Consider the following 19070-nt stretch of genomic DNA (forward strand, 5'->3'; position numbering starts at 1 on the left):
GCACCTATTTTACCCCCTTTTCAAGATTTAAGATACATTTTTTTGTGTCTCCAGAATGTGTTTGTAAAGTGTCAGCTGAAAACACCCATCAGATCATTTATTATACATGTACCTTTCAGAATATTGGAATTTTCTCCTCTGGACAATATGGACTATAGCTATTTTTGTTGCTTGTGCCTTTAATGCTTGTTTCCCCGCCCACCATTTCCATGTGCCCCTCAGAGTGTGCCTCAATCTCTGCCTTGGCTGCGTCAGATAAACAGCACAGTGACAGACATGAAGGAAGCAGAATGTTTGTGAGAAATACTACAGTAAGAACTTTCCCATTGATTATCTGATGTATTTGTTGTGGAGTTAATTTAAGCATTTCTGCAACGATGAGTCAATGTCGTTACAAAGTTCACTCACACACACACACAGACACACACAGCATGCGCGTTTAACTTTGCACTGTTTTTGCATGGCAAATGTGACAGGATGCTCGTTAATATCCCCTGCTGTATAGATATCCGTTATGTTCATGTACAAAATAAACCTGATTTAACGTCCACAAACCAGGATTGAAGTGTCTTCTTTTATTATTGTAATGAGATACGGCTGTGGTGATGAATTACAGCAATTTAACTGTCTTTAACTTACTTTATTACAAACATGCACTGTTTTAAAAACGTTTTAAACTTGTAAAGCTCTTCTTGATCACATCTGATGATGATTGATGATCACAGAGAGCTGAACAGATCTATTAATCCCAGTTGCTTTGCACACGTCCTGTCTTGTTGATATGATTGTACGCATTACTATGGAGACATGTTAATACACGGCTGTCAATCAATTTGGTGGGTGGGGAAACTGCACACCTAGATCCCATTGTGGTCGGCCTCAAAATGTTTATTTAAATTAATCAAAATATTTATTTAAATTACATCTAATATATTAATGAAACATATTTAGGTTTTTATTGTTTTGTGCAATATTTAGTGTATTCTGAACTACAATATCCTCTGATTAGTTAATTCAGAGATTACTGTAGGTCAAACTATACAAACTATGCAGCTAATTTTGCTTCATGTTTAAGCTATATGTAGAACCAAACACCTATTTTACATGAAAAGTGTCTTTTAAACACCATGAAGCAAGCGCTGGTTTCAGAGTGTTGAAGGATTTTATTCTTGCATTGATTGATTATAGAATTATAGTATGAACCGGTGGTCAAAGGCATATATATTTTGTCTATCATTTGAATTATTATTAGAATTATTTAAGATGCAGATCATAGCAAACTATTTCTCACGAAGACTGCATAACCCCCCCCCCCCCCCCCCCCCCCCCCCCATTCATGTTGTTTTATTGTCCATCAAGGGGAATCAAGCATTAATAAACCCCCTGTAATTAGCACCCTGTTTGTATCTGTGGAATTCCATGCAAATGTCAACCTTGCAATGAAAATAATTTGTTTTTTCGCCAAAATATCAAAACCAAAATATCAAAAAACTCAAAAATGTCTCCGTTAATGCTTTCAGACTATATTTGATTTACCAAAATCACACAAGTGCCAATTTCACATCTGTCACATCCATAACGGAGCTTTTTCCTCATAAATTCAAAAAATGTCAAATAAAATCAATCATTTTTGTTCTCTAGTGTCAACTCTTATCCTTTTGATTAGCATTGTTTCATTTGGGTTGTACAGTTTAATTCACAGAATTTCTACAAAGTATGTGTAGACTGTAAACTCTGTAACTTTTTTTGTCACATCCATAACGCATGCTTATTTTCCTCATTTAAAATATAAAAATTGTTCACAGATTGATATTTTTCTGATCCTTTAACTCAGTGGTTAGTGGTTTTGAAAAATATAAATTGATGTTTCATTATAATGTTAACATATACGTTCTTTGTGAAATTATGTTTTGAGATTTTACTGCAAATGTCACATCCATAACGCTGGAATTGCTCATCTGACAAATAACTTTAAGATATTTATTTTACTTCAATGTCATGAAACAATTTACTCTTCCATATATATATATATATATATATATATATATATATATATTTGTAAGACTACTTTTACTTCTTTAAATATTCAAGTAAAATCTTAAGCTGTACTATTTTACAGCTAGATATTTAAACTTTTAACCTTTTAGATTTTTTTGTCGATATCCGTGTTTTCACCTGAGTATCATTTCTGAGTACATTTGACACATTACTGGAGTGTTAATGCTTAAAGGCCCATTTTGAGCTGGTGTGTGTGTGTGGTGGGTGCGAGCAGCTCTTTAACACCTCAGGCAGGTCTCTGTAAAGCATAAGCCGCACCCTTCATCAACAGCTTAAAGGAAATGCTGGTCTGGGACGCGGTAGACAGTGCGAAATTTCCATCACCTTTAGGCTTGACGTCAACACCACGGACATTTCAATAAAGCACATTTTAAAAAATACTTGATGTTGTTGTAAATGTTCAGAGAACAAGTCGGCACCTATTGCATCATTTAAAATGACTGAAAGCTCAGGCTTATTTACCTCTAATGGCCGAGGTTTAGTTACTTTTTATTAGTCAATGCAAGAAAAGAAAATGGTTCCTTTTGGCACTTCATAATTGTTTTTTTTCTGGAAAAAAATCCTTCAGAAACACTTGCGATTCATATGTGTTTTCTGTTTATTTATGCTCTCGAATTGCAATATGGGACCTAGATATTTGGACCGACAACATTTAAACATCTGTCTATACATTATAACAGAACTCAGTTTTGTATAGGAATTTACATGATGAATCCAAATTATTCATTCATTCTCCTTCAGTTTACTTTCTGATTTATCAGAGGTCGCCACAGCGAAATGAATCACAAACTATTCCAGCACAACCCAGCACTGGGAAACACCCATACAAACTCATTCAAACACACATTGATTTCCTAAAGATAAAGAAGTTGCAATCGTCGATCTCATATGAAGTAAAAGATCGCGATGACATATAATGACGTGTGCAGGTGCTGGTGTCTCATTTCTTAGGGCTAAAATTTGAAGCTCTTGCCTTTCACACTCTGTTTCAAGGGCCAAGGGGAAGGGGTACAAAAATAGAATTGGGATTGGGCCTAAGTGTTTATGGGTGTTTCCCAATATTGGGTTGCAGCTGGAAGGGCATCTGCGGCGTAAAATCATATGGTGGAATAGTTGGCAGTTCATTCCTCGGTGGTGACCTCTGAAATAGAGACGGAAAATGAATGAATGAATAAATGAATGTGGACCTTTAATATCCTTCCGAATTTATAATCTTTCCATTCCTTTCCATTCCATCTTACATCACCTCATTGGTTATACCACAGTTATAGCCCATACCTCATATTTAAACTGGACCTAATTGGTATCTTGCCAATGAGACACTAACTAATAATTCATCAGGACAGTCTTTTTGAAAAGAATCTTTGTGCTGATTTTCCCTGCACCAAACATGAAGCCTTCCTCTCAAGACAAAGAGCTGAAATGTAGAGTCATATGTCTTCTGGTAAACAGAGTGACTTCATGTTGGCCTTCTTCAATAGTGGCTTCCTTCAAGCACACTGAGGCCAAATCTGTGACACGCTGAGAGATTGTCCAGACATCCAGCGTTTCTTCCATTTCAGCCAAAGACTTCTGGCTGCTTGGTCACTTCTCTGACAATTGGCCTTCTTGTTCAGTTTGGTAGAAGAGCCTGATTTCAGTGGTGTCTGTTTTTTCCATTTACTTATAATGGAACAATCACAGCCTCCAGAATGAGGCCAAGTTTTAACCAGTTATTAACCTTCTTCTTACTTATTTTTACTTAATCTCAAAGTACCACAGTTCTTAATTAATAAAGAAAGCAGAACTTGAATCTGATCTGATGCTTTAGTGGTGTAACACAGCAGATTCAGAAACCATTTTACACAAAAAATGACGTTTGCTGCATGTTCAAACTGCTTATTTAAAATGAGTTAAAACAATTCTTTTTTTGCGGCAACTTAATTGTTTTATGTTCAATCCACTTAAATTTAGAGGTGAGGCACAGTTTCATTTGTCTTTCCATGTGAACCTGGAACAGCATAGCATGATTATAAACCGTTCTCGACCTGGAATTATAGGAACGGTTAGATAACCGTGATGAACCATGTTGGACTGGTAGAAAGCATGACGTTGCCACTTATTTATTGTTAATTAATTAAACAAATATCAGAAAAAATTTGTCACAAAAACAGAAATCTAGTCATCCATATCACTGTTAATATTACACTAACATAGCAAGGACTGGTGCATTTGTATTACATTCCACACTGTAAAAATGAAGAGTTTGGTTTGAGCTCATTTTAAATAAGTACAGTAGTTTGAATAAACCAGCTTCGTTTATTGAGTGGGAAGATATCGGTTATCAACACTGGACTGGATGGCCCCAGAATGGTTGAAATCCGAATCATTTGAGCACATAGAGGAAAATGTTTGACAGAATACACCTGCCTCATTTAGTTGAATTGTCCTATAGAGTTCATTTTCTCATTTGGTGCGGTTCGTTTGGGCAGGTGTGATTGAAGCAAGTTTGAGTTTAACAGTTTTTGAATCCTTTTAACCTATCTCTGAGTCTGGCGAAGGCACTTTTAGCTGAGCTTAGCATAGTGCATTGAATCGGATTAGACCATTAGCATCTCACTCAAAATTGACCAAAGAGTTTTCGATAATTGTTCTATTTAATGCTTGACTTCTGTAGTTAATTCGTGTACTAAAACCGATGGACAAGTTGCTTTTACTCTAATTCTGTCTTTTTTATTCTCAAACTGCCAGTAGCCATTGGCTTGCACTTTATAAATCATCTACAATTTATCAATCAACAAACTATTTTTCTAATGACAAAACTTGCAACCTTAGAAAGCATGACACTGCTACTCTATTGCCTAGAGTTAAACATATGAGTTTAACCATTTTTGAATCCATTTAGCCTGTCTTTTGGCTTAGTTTTTTTTTTGACCTACTGAAAGCGCACAAGTTTGCGACACAGTTTGCGAATGTTTGTTGGAACAATGGATTTGGCAAATGCTATTTTTGGAACGACGGAACTTGCGACCTTAGTTGGCTAAAAATGGTTTACAGAAATGCATTTGTATTTGGAACACTTTTAAATAATGGGTCACCTAAAGCCATGGCTGTGTTTCAAAATGACTTAAATATTTTCAAAGTGCACTACGAAGGCAACGCAATTGTCAATATGAAGATCACTAAACTGAACTCTAAAAGATACTTTGAAAGCAAATTAACCCTAAGAGAGATGACTTTAATGTTTTTTTTAATCATTCCAAGTTTAAATGTTAGGCCATTAATAGGCCATAAGGGGGATAACTGGGAATAGAACACAGCCAGGAACTCTGCTTTTAACTACAGCTCTAATGTTGCAAGTATACAAGTTTGCGATGCAGTTTGCGAATGTTCATTGGAACGATGGATTTGGGAAACAACAATTCAACGAACTATGTTAGTAATGACAGAACTTGCTACTGGTTAAGTAAATTAACAGCAAATGTCCATTCTTGTGTGAGCTATCCATTTAATAAGGCATTAATTGGAAACCTTTGTGTCTTTTTAAAATCCTTTTCAAAATAAAAACTTTTGACATAAATTCTACCTATTTTATTTGTGGTATTTGAATGCAGGAATTAAATTAAACAGTGTATTTAAATCTGTTTGATAACACTTGGTTTAAAGCAACTCAGTATGGGTCAAATATATGTGAAACTAAGCCTCCACTTCCTACAGCGCGCAGCACCCCGGCTTCTCTGGACATTTGTGTAGCTTAAATTGAAGTTGAGGGATTTTTTTAGTGCCGCACCATTCCCTACTGGGTCCCTGCGGCCTGAAGCGTCCCAGCAGTAATTGCTCTTGGCTGACAGCAGCGTGTTTAGGTAAAACAGCTCATAAGCCCAACGGTGGGTATGGGGCCAATTAAGCAGGAATGAGGCTCACTGTATGGATCTTAGTAATCATCATTCCCATTCTACTGGTCAAAGACTAACTAGATAATGTGTGTTCCTCTGAAGGAGTGTGTGCAGATTGAATTGAGCCTTTTGTGCGCCTCACAGTCTGTTGACGTCAAAAGTTTTTGTTTGATTGGTTTTTAAAGCTGCTTTTTCAAATTAGGTGTGCACCCAGGAATTGCACCCGAGGCCACTTGAAAAAGAAAAAAAAAGAGGGGTCTGGAAAATCAAGAACCGGTTCTCATTCTGGTTGAAAACAACAACTACACCGCATCCAAATGATTTTGGAGATGTTTAATTCTGTCTTTTACTGCCATCTGGACTCTTTTATATTTTCAATCTATTAAGTTTAATTAATAAATGACATTAAGCTCATTCTTTTCAAGAAATTGATCATAAAAGACCAAGAATCAGTCTTGAACTCATCATCTGTCAATTTAAATGTATTTGGATGTAAGTATTAGGTGATGTACAGACGTATTTAAACATAAAAAATGAACAACTTCAAATATAATCAGTACTTAATGGGATAGTTCACCCAGACAGTTATAATTTCCTCATCATATACTCACACTCAAGTGTTTCTTTTATAAATTTCTTTCTTCTGTTATGAATTCTGTAAAATCATTAACATCCATGATAGGAACTAGAAATACTATTAAAGTCAATGATTGTTTTTTATCCAGCATTCTTCAGTATGTCTTCTTTTGTCTTTAACAGAAGAAAGAAACTCAAACAGGTTTGGAACAAGTAGAGGATGAGTAAATGATGACATAATGGTCATTTTTGGGTCAACTATTCCTGTATTGTGTTGCACAAACGTGAGCTCATACAACAATTTATTAAATTTGAAATTATTTTTCAATTGCCAATACTTCTTGCTGACTGATGGTAAATTGTGGAGAAAAATATTTACATTTTGGGACTGCACTGTGAACTTAAACACCCACCGTCCACTTTATTAGGTACACCTGCCCAACATGTCTGATCAGCAAATCACATGGCAGAAACTCAATGCATTTAACCATGTAGACATTGTCAAGATGATCTGCTGCAGTTCAAACCGAGCTTCAGAATAGGGAAGAAAGGTGATTTAAGTTACTTTATACATGGCATGGTTGTTGGTGCCAGACGGGCTGTTCTGAGTATTTCAGACACTGCTGACCTACTGGAATTTTCATGCACAACCATCTCTTTACAGAGAAAGATAAGAAAAAGAGAAAATATCCAGTGAGAGGCAGTTATGTGGGCGCAAATGCCTTGTTGATGCCAGAAGTCCGAGGAGAATGGACAGACTGGTTCTAGCTGATAGAAAGGCAACAGTAACTCAAAAAACCACTTGTTACAACCGAAGAACAGTATCTCTGAACGCACAACATGTCAAACCTTGAGGCGGATGGGCTACAGCCGCAGAAGACCACACCGGGTGCCATTCCTGTCATCTAGGAACAGAAAACTGAGGCTACAATTTGCTCAGGCTCTCCAAAATTGGACAATCAAAGATTGGAAAAACGTTGCCTGATCTGATGAGTCTTAATTTCTGCTGCAATATTAGGATGGTAGGGTCAGAATTTGGCGTCAACAACATGAAAGCATGGATCCATCCTCCCTTGTATCTACGGTTCAGGCTGGTGGTGGTGGTAGTGGTGTAATGGTGTGGTGGATATTTGAACCGCCTACCTGAGTATTGTTACTGACCATGTCCATCCCTTTATGACCACAGTATACCCATCTTCTGATGGCTACTTCCAGCAGGATAACGCGCCATGTCATAAAGCGCGAATCATCTCAGACGGTTTTCTTGAACATGACAATGAGTTCACTGCACTCAAATGGCTCAAATAGAGCACCTTTGGGATGTGGTGGAACGGGAGATTCGCATGGATGTGCAGCCAAATCTGCAGCAACTGCGTGATGCTATCATGTCAATATGGATCAAAATCTCAGGAATATTTCCAGTATCTTGTTGAATCTGTGTCACTAAGGATTAAGGCAGTTCTGAAGGCAAAAGTGGGTCCAATCCGGTAATAGTAAGGTGTACCTAATAAAGTGGCCGGTAAGTGTATAACAATTTTTGTTAATTAAATGCATTTAGCTGTTTTTTTTAAATTAATGGTAATAATGTAAGATGGTTTTTTTTATTCGCTAACTTAATTAATAGGGCACAATGTATTAAAAAGCTACATTTAAAATACTTCATACTTCACATAATTGTTTATGCTTGAAAAGAAATTGAACAAATACTGCCTCACTATTGTGTCATTAAATGTCATGAAATGTCACTATTTCATAGTAATAAATAATGAAATTTACTAACATCTTCAATTTAATATGTTAAATTTAATTTGAACAAATTAAGAAAATATATTATGACTTGTTAAAGGAAAAAAGGTCTTTGCATTTGGAATGAAATCCACCCACTCAATTTGTGAAGGTGCCACTAAATAAATAAATTAATAAAATGCATGTTTTGTCAATGAATAATTAAATTAATAAATGTTTGTGTTTGTTAATAAAAACCAAACAGTCAGAAACATGTAAAGTATCACTTTCTTTTTGACTTTATTTAACATAAAAACATTGAAAAACAAGTTGTGTGTGGATAGTATGACCAAACAAACCGACCCGACAGTGCAAGAGTGATGATACCTGTGAATGTGCCAAATATAGTCACACACCTGACCGATGTACAGTATGTAAGGACACACACTCACACACAGCTGAGTCACACAAGTGGTGTGACCATCAGCTGATAAGAGCTGCTGGATACCAGAGACACATTCTGGGCAGCGGCCATTCCTCTGGCACTCGCCCCCCTCCGCTGTTTCCACAGGCTTTCTGACCACACGCCAGCATTACAGGCACTCGGGCTGAACTGGCACACCTTTCAAAACCTGACTGACGGAGCTGGCGTCATTTCTGCGATTGAGACACAAGCTAGTTCTGCTGATTTGGCAGTTCCATGCAGATACTTTCACTGGCGTCACATTTGAGAGGGGACGGTCAGCGTCTCTTGTTGGAAACAGAAGGAGAGTTTGTGTAATGCAAAGAGCATGTGATTATCTTCTGAGGATGATCTCTATGCTTTTCATTAAGCATGAAGTCTCTTGAAGGCGCATGTTCTCCTCTTTGTGCACTTTTGTTTGAGGTTTGATCAAAGTAGGAATAAATTGCATGTCACTGTGCGGAAAATCAGTCATTTTTTGCCTTTCCAAAGAGTTGCTCAGAAAATTCTTTGTCTCTTTTACACTTACTGTAAAGTGGCTTATTCAAAGAGTGAAATAATTTCATGGGGGGGAATTAGTTGAAGGAACACACTGCTTTTTTTGGAAATAAGCTTATTTGACAAGTCCCCTAGAGTTAAACATTTGAGTTGAACAGTTTTTGAATCCATTCAACCAAGCTGTCTGGCAGAACCACTTTTAGCTTAGCTTAGCATGGTGCATTGAATTGGATTAGACCATTAGCATCTCACTTAAAAATGACAGAAGAGATAATTTTGTTATTTAAAGCTGGACTCTTCGGTAATTACTTACTGTAAAGTGGCTAATTCAAAGAGTTAAATTATTTTTTGTGAATCAGTTAAAGGAACACACTACTTTGTTTTTTTTTTTTTTTTTTTGGAAATATGCTTATTTTACCCATTCCTTTGATTTAAACAGTTGAGTTGAACAGTTTTTGGATCCATTCAGCCCATCTCCAAGTCAGGCGGAACCACTTTTAGCTTAGCTTAGCATAGTGCATTAAATCGGATTATACCATTAGCATCTTGCTCAAAAATTACCAAAGAGATAATTTTGCTATTTAAAGATTGACTCTTCTGCTACTTACTGTAAAGTGGCTAATTTAGTCAAATAGTTTTTGGAAACCAGTAAAAGGAAACGCCAGTTTTATTTATTTATTTGTTTTGGAAATAAGCTTATTTTACAAATCCCCTAGAGTTAAACAGTTGTGTTTAACAATTTTTTAACCCATCAGTCAATCTCCGAGTCTAGCAGGAAGCACTTTTAGCTTAGCTTAGCACAGTGCATTGAATCGGATTAGACCATTAGCATCTCACTCAAAAATTATCAAAGAAATAATTTTGTTATTAAAAGCTTGACTCTTCTGTAGTTACTTACTGTAAAGTGACTAATTTAAAGAGTCACATTGTTTTTTTGGGAATCAGTTAAAGGAACCCCCCCCCCCCCTTTTTTTTTTTCTTTTTTTTTTCTGGAAATAGGCTTATTTTACCCATTCCCTAGAGTCCGGCGGAAGCACCTTTAATTTAGCTTAGCTTAGCATGGTGCATTGAATCGGTTTGACTATTAGCATCTCATTCAAAAATGACCAAAGAGTTTTTGATAATTTTCCTATAATGCTGACTCTTTTGTAGTTACATATTGTATTGAGACCGGTGTAAAATGAAAAGTTGCTTTTTATATACGCTCATTCTGGCATAATTTATGTTTCCTTCTCTAGTTGTTGTATTACTGTATGCCACCAGTGTTAAAGACAAATTTCCTTTCTGTGACAAGCAGAACGGATAATAAAGTTTAAACAAACAAACAAATAATAATCAACTTTGCTGCCGTATAGTCAATAAATTAGTCTAGGGGAGTTGTACTGTAAAATGTAATTTTTTTTACTTTTAAAAAAGTGCAGTGCTCCTTTAAGCTAGTTTAACTGTAGTATGAATGATCCATTAATGTTTTTTTAATCATGTTTTCAAAGACCAATTTGTAAAACATCACTATTTTAAAGCAGATTCAAAATGATATGCTTTTTTGAACATTACTTTTTTCATGCCATGAGTGAAATGTAGTAACTTATGAATGTAAAATGGAAGTGTTTTTCGATCTGGAATGCATGTAAAGCTATTTTAAAAGACCAATAAAGCTAAATTAGGAACTTAAAATATTTACACTATCTGTTGTTTGTAATGTATTGCAGATCATTTACACTGTAAAAAGTGATTAGTTGACTTGACTTTAAAAAAGTGAGTTAACATGTAGCTTTGAAATTAAGCAAATAAGCTATGTGCATACTTAAACACTTTTTTACAGTGTAATATTAAATATATCTATATTTTAAAGGTATTAATTAAATGACTTTATAAATATTTTTGTCTAGTTATATTTTCTCATTTCTTATCAAATACATTTCTTAAGCACCAAAGGAGTGAATGAACTAAATTGTGCTCTGAATTATGTGAATGTGGATGATTCATTTATCTTAAATAAAACTACATAAGCTGAATGCATCCTGATTTGAAAATGTCAACAGCTAAGTAATGGCATTTAATTGCAATGACTCAAATTAGTGACTTGTTTTTTCTTATTTGGCTCATTTATGGTTTTGTGAACCATGCAAGTGAACTGATTCACTGAAATAAATCAAACTTCATAAGTATGTCTGCTTGATGGCAAAAGCAGCATGCGGTGAAACAGTTAGTAGCTTCACAACTTTTAGTGACAGCATATGTAAAGCTGCGATTGCCATTTTCATTACCAGTGTCATTTACTTGTTTGTGCTTGTGTGCTTGCGTGCATTTTTTCTTCATTCCTTCGTTTATTTATTTATTTAAATGTTTATTTATTTATTTTATTTAATTTTGCAAAGATTTTATTATTGCTATGGGAAATATTACCAACACAGCAATGAATTCTTTGTCAAAAAATAAAAATAAACAAAATAAATAAACAAATAAACTCAACTAAAATAAAATAAAAAATAAAACAAGGCGCTAAAATAAAGAAAAGTGAACTAAAAATAAAACAATCCAATAAAAGAAACTAAACTAAAACAATAGAATAAAAAAACTCAACTAAAATAAAATAAAACATAAAACAAAACACTAAAATAAAACAAAACAAAACACTCAAATAAAATAAATAAACACAAAACAACAAAATCCAATGAATAAAAACTAAACTAAAATAATAAAATAAAAAAACAAACCCAAATAAAATAAAGTAAAAAATAAAACAAAACAAAACACTTAAATAAAAACAAAACACTAAAGTAAATAAACACAACATAAAAAAATCCAATAAATAAAACTGAACTAAAATAATAGAATAAAATAAAAAAACTCAACTAAAATAAAATGAAATTAAAAAATAAAACAAAACAATAAAATATAAATAAAAAAATCCAATAAAAACTAAACTAAAATCATAGAATAAAATAGTCAACTAAAATAAAATAAAAACAAAACACTCAAAACAAAACACTAAAATAAAAATAAATTAAATAAACACAAAATAAAAAAATCCAATGAATAAAAGCTAAAATACAATAATAGAATAAAATAAAATAAACTCAGCTAAAATAAAATACAAATTAAAACAAAATACTAAATTAAGATAAAATAAATTAACACAAAATAAAACAATCCTGTAAATAAAATGGAACTAAAATTCATTCAATTATTTATTCATTTTCTTTTCGACTTAATCTCTCTCTTAATCTGGGGTTGCCACAGCGGAATGAACCGCCAACCTATCCAGCATATGTTCTACGCAGCGGATGCCCTTCCAGCTGCAACCTATCACTGGGAAACACCCATACACACTCATTCACACACACACATACACAACGGACAATTTAGCTTACCAAATTCACCCATATATACCCATATAGCACATGTCTTTGGATTTGTGGGGGAAACCGGAGCACCCGGAGGAAACCCACGCGAACACAGTGAGAACATGCAAACTCCACACAGAAATTCTAACTGACCCAGTCGGGGCTTGAACCAGCGACCTTCTTGCTGTGAGGCGATAGCACTACCCACTGCGCCACCGCACCACCCCTGAACTTAAATAATAGAATACAATGAAATAAACTCAACTAAAACAAAATAAAACATAAAACATTACAATAAAATAAAGCACAAAAAAAAACAAATAAACACGAAATAAAACAATCAAATAAATAAAAACTAAACTAAAATAATAGAATAAAATAAACTCAACTAAAATAAAATTAAAAATAAAACAAAACGCAAATAAAATAAAAAATAAACACAAAATAAAAGAATTCAATAAATAAAAACTAAACTAAAATAATAGAATTAAAATAAAATAAACTCAACTAAAATAAAATACAAAATAAAACAAAACACTCAAATAAAGCAAAACAATAAAATAAAAAAAACAAATGAGCACAAAATAAAAGAATCTAATAAATAAAAACTAAACTAAAATAATAGAATAAAATTAAATAAAATTAAACAAAACATTAAAAATAAAACAAAACTCTAAAATAAAATAAAAAAAATAAATACAAAAAACAATCCAATAAATAAAAACTAAACTAATATAATATAATAAAATAAACTCAACTAAAATAAAATAAAAACAAAACACTAAAATAAAATAAATAAACACAAAATAAAACAATCCAATAAAATAATAATAATAATAATAATAATAATAATAATAATAATAATAATAATAATAATAATAGAATAAAAAAAAATAAACAAAACACCCAAATAAAATAAAATAAACACAAAATAAAACAATCCAATGAAATAATAATAATAATAATAATAATAATAATAATAATAATAATAATAATAATAATAATAATAATAATAATAATAGAATAAAAAAAAATAAACAAAACACCCAAATAAAATAAAATAAACACAAAATAAAACAATCCAATAACTAAAAAATAAAATAAAATATTAAAATAAAATTACAAATTTAATCAAATAAAAAATAAATGTAATAAAAAATGTATTAAATATAAACTAAAATAACCATGGTGGTTCATTCCGCTGCGGCGACCCCTGATGAATAAAGGGACTAAGCTGAAGGAAAATGAAACAATGAATGAAAATAAGCATTGCTTATTGACAACTGATGACAACTTGGAGCTAAATTAAAAGTATCTGGCCCTAGTTAATAGAAGGAAGGAGGACTCTTTCTTTACAGGATTATCTTACCTTGTAAACATGCTCATTTATCTTGACGGGGTTTTAAATTCTGATTTGCGGTGCATGAGCTCTGTTTTACTGTATCCATCTGGAATGGAGAACAGAGCTGTGGTTTGAAAGCTTGCAGAAAAAAAAAAACATTAAGGCAGCATAGCTTCATTACGTGTTTGCTTAGCGCAGCATGGCTTGAGGCAGAGGTGCTGTTTCCTGAGCCCCCACAATCATGCAAGACCCCCTGCCCACTTATATTCACTGTATGTGGCTGAATATACAGCACGCTGAAAATGGCAGGCCGGCGCTTCAGTTTGACTTATTGGAGGTTGGTGTAAATGAGACTGAATTAAACTCCTACCTCACGCTATTATAAGATCTCAGCGTGGATCTGATATGCGCGCTTAGGAGGGCTGAAAGGAGACCAAAATACCATCAAACGCATGTTCTTGTGGCGCCACTGGCAAAAACAAACATTAATTTGTGCCTGCGAGCAAAGATGACAAAATTATGGTCTCTTACAGTACGTGCTGGGGAATCATGTGCCTGTCAAATAATGAATAGAATAAATTTGGCTTTCAGTATAGACCTACTGTATGCAGTTTCTGAATTGTGCTAATACAGGTCTGGGGCGTTTGGTGGTGGTGGTCATATGGTAATGTAATCATGGCTTGGATTTAAATACTGTAGCCCTGAAATGTTCTTTTCATTATTATTTTAGGAATTGTTATGTTGAGCTTTTTACATAAACTATACCGGACTAAAACATTTCAGTCCTATTTTTGGTTTCCTGACAAGCCCAATCTCACAAGGAAGCATATTTTTGTCAGTTTAATGGCTAATTCCTATGAATTCATACCATTTGAGTCGTATGAAAATGTAAAGCTTTTAAGTGAAGTTTAATTATAAACCAATTTCGACATCTCTGGGAAACATCCATACACACTCATTCACACTCATACACTACAGACAATTTAGCCTACCCAATTCACGTTTACTGCATGTCTTTGGACTGTGGGGGAAACCGGAGCACCCGGAGGAAACCCACACGAATGCAGGGAGAACGTGCAAACTCCACACAGAAACGCCAACTGACCCACCGAGGCTCGAACCAGCATCCTTCTTGCTGTAAGGCGACAGCACTACCTACTGCACCACTGCATTGTCCTACATTCATTCAGTCATTCTTGTTTTTTTTTGTCTTAGTCCCTGTATTAATCAGGGGTCGCTACAGTGGAATGAACCGCCAACTTATCCAGCATATGTTTTATGCAGCGGATGCCCTTCCAGCTGTAACCCTATTCACAATACAATAACATATAAAAATAAAGCCTCAGCATCATCCACCATGCTAACTAATTATCCTCATCAAACAACCGTCTCTTGATCGCTTCTTTGAAACTCCTTGAGTCTTTTATTTCCTTGATCGATTTTGGTCATTTGTTCCACATGAATGCACTTGAACATAAAAACATATTTTTTCCCTACTAGACTTCTAAATTTAAATAAACAAATAGTAAGATCCCAACCCCTAGTACTGTATGAACGCTGTTGCCTCACCATTTGAAAATAGTTCACCAAATAACTAGGAACCACGTTATTAAACATTTTACTGCCCATTTTATTAAAAACATACTCTTTTACTAGGTTAACATACCTAATTCTTTAAAAAACTCTGTGCAAATGTGCTCTAGGATGAATTTTTACAATCATCCGTACTAATTTATTTTGTGCCTTTCGCTATTTTTCCTTCATACTCTGTGAGCAGCTACTATACCAAAATTAGGTAACATAATCAAAATGGGGTTGAATCAAAGCTCCTGCCAATAATTTTAAGGAATGAACATCCAACAGATCAGCTTGCCTAATTTTTCCACATATTTTCGTAAAGACTTTTCTTGACATAACATCTCCTGATAATCTATTATCTATTAAACATCCCAAATCATTTACAACATCTTTTGACTCAGTTATCAGATCATTAATCCTTACCACAAAAGAATCATATTTCTTTAGTTTCACTCTCGAAGCAAATAAAATAACCTCTGCTTTACCTATGTGTAAAGAAAGTTTATTATCCAAAAACCAGTTGCACAATTTTCTTAACTGTGAACTCCTGATTTCTTCCAGGGCCCTTTGTTTTAATGAAATACTAAAATTGCAGCATCATCAACATAAAGATAGAGTTCCTCTGAACATGCTACTTTTAAATCATTAATATACAAAAGAAAAAATAATGGACCTAAAATACTTCCTTGAGGAACTCCACAATTGATTGATAATGGAGAAGTTAATACACCCTTTATGTCAACTCCAGATATATGTATATGAGCCTGTGTTTGACTTGGATTATATGTGTGCAGAAAACATCCTCAACCAGCCTTTACTAGGGATCACATTCAGTGTTTTTGTTGCTAAACCCTCAATAATTACAAGTTTTTCTGAATGATAATGATATCATTTACTTTTTTAATGCTGTTCTGCAGCCTGGCTTTCATAAATGTCCTGTCTCTACTTATAGATGAGGGCTCTAAGTTGATTATGTGCCATATCGTATGCTAAATTGTGTCAGTTTGTGCATATGACACTTAATGTATGGCATCAAGGCAAGAAAACAGTGCTGTTTCATAAGCTTTTGCAATGCATCGTTGATTTGCTATTATTATTCTCAGTGTGTTCATTATATAAGAAGAGAAATGTGAAAATATGCCATGATTATATTATAGAGTTCCAAATGAAATCCAGTCTTGAAAGATTAATTCCAGCAGCCGAAAAGCGTTTGTGGTTTTTGTTGAGACCATATATTTTAGCCTCCATTGTGTTCGTGCTTGTAATTGTGAATAGTTTAAACCTCTGTAGCGTGTTCTGGGCTGAATGACCGAATTTAACAGGACAGACTCCATTCATCATCCCGCAAATGAGAGATGAACGTGTATTTTCATGCATCATTAAGACAAAGGACGCATTATTATTCTGTCTGCATAAACGCCGCAACATCATCTGTGAAGTGTGTTTTTTTCTTTGCAGTAAATAAGATGATGGGCATTCATCTTTGATCAAGCGGCAAAGACAGATGGGCAGTTGACAACATTTTTGAAGAGACAGTTGCTAGATTTATGAAGTTTGAAATCTGATGTTTGCAAAAAATATAAGAGGTCATAGCAAAAATTAAGAAAAACTACTCTTTATAATAATATTAAAATAGCAAGACAGCAATTAATCTCCACTGTTGGACACTTATCCTTATTATACAATGTAAAAAAAAAATCTGCAAATTAGTTTTCTGTATTTTGTGATTCATGTTTATATATTTCCCTGTTTATTTATGTTTTTAAATTGCATTATGAGACTTTGATCTTTCTTCCAACAACTATTAACCCTGAAAAGTTTGAACAACTGGCTTTTTATTAACATTTTTAATAGTTTAAAGTGATATGAAGAGTTTAGATGCAAAAGCTGCTAAACGTCTTTTCCGCCAAAAATGAGCGAATGACATTGAGTGAATGCTTTAGGCAAGTACTACATGTTCAACAAATAGTTTTGTTTGAAATCATCTAAATCCCAGCATCAGCGCATTCAGAAATAACAGTTTGTTTGCAAAAGCCACTAAACACCACTTGCCTTTGACAGCAAATACCGCTATATCCTGAGAACCAGTAAGAAGGTGCGAACCGAATCATGTTTTCAATGTAGCAGCGCGCTGATACGCCAGCTTTTATGAGGAGACTGTTTTATTCCACTTTTGATTTAGATTTTAAAAGACGGAGTTTGATGGGCTGCATGAGCCTGTCTGACTGTCAGTGAATGGCAAATGAAAATGTCCCTTACCTCAAAACTCTGTGCATTATAAGAAACAGAAAACAAAACTGTACAGTCGGAAGTGTAACATGCATTCATAACGTTTGTTTGCGCAGTGGTGCTACTTTGAATGGGTCCGATTTACTATACATTAAACAGCAACTCAAAATCACGAAAGAGGAAGTTAAGATGCTGTTCTTTTATTCCACATGGGTGCTATGAGGATAAACAAGACAAAAAAGAGACCAAGATCTTGAGTATAGTGAGGATGAATAAATGACAGCTTCTAAGAAACATCATCTTTTTTGCACAGTAGACCTACCTTGTGTTTTATTTGTTTCATATTACTTCAATAAATTATATATATTTTTAGTAATGGACAATGCACAGATATTGATGTTTCACAATGTTTTTACACTACATTATTTGAATCTAACAAGCTTAGTTTAAAATGTTTACATTGCTCTACTTGCATTAAATCCAAATCCCAAATATCAGAAATGACAATAGATTGTTAAATTTAATTAATGTAAATTTTAATTTGCTTAGTTCCTGGTTTATCAGGGGTTACCACAGCGGAATGAACCGCCACTTACTTGACAGATGCTATCAAACATCTTGCAACAACAAGACACATGTCAATCATTTTAGTTTGATAACCTGGTAATGACAGACTTGCAGGAAATAAACCCAAAGCACATATTTTAGCAGTAACTGAAATCAGTTTTGAAATAATTGAGGAAATGAGTGTCATTACTTTTTGCCAGAAGGTCTTAATAAACCTCACGTCCACAATGAAAGAATGTTTCTTTGAAACATATTCAGGTGGGGAAATAAGTATTGAACACGTCACCATTTTTCTCAGAAAACATATTTCTAAAGCTGAGGTTGACTTGGAATTTTCACAGAATGTCGATGACAACCAAATAAATACATATATGCAAAAAAACAAACAAATCTAATTTGTTTACAAATGAAGTTATGCATAATAAAATGAAATGACACAGGGAAAAGTATTGAACACATGAAGAAAGGGAGATGTAGAAAGGCAGTGAAAGCCCAGACAGCAGCCAAAATCTCTCAATAGTTCTTGAGCAGCTCTCTGCCCTTCTTCATGGTAAATTAATATAAGCTTCTTCAGTCCAACATCTGTACTTCCGTACTTCTGTACAAAACGTACTTCCTAGGACGTATTTGTCGCTCTCCAGAAATGTATATAGTGGTACGTTTTCAGAATAAGCCTGGGTTGGCAATGTCACGCTAATAATCCACAAACAAGCGCACACGATTTAACATCTGAAAAATTATTCAAAGATGATTCCTTGGATTTACTAAATTTTTTTACGTTAAGTGGTTGTAAACAATTTATTTGGGCTGAA

Source organism: Danio aesculapii, chromosome 23 (genome assembly GCF_903798145.1).
Source record: "Danio aesculapii chromosome 23, fDanAes4.1, whole genome shotgun sequence".
Classification (NCBI taxonomy): domain Eukaryota; kingdom Metazoa; phylum Chordata; class Actinopteri; order Cypriniformes; family Danionidae; genus Danio; species Danio aesculapii.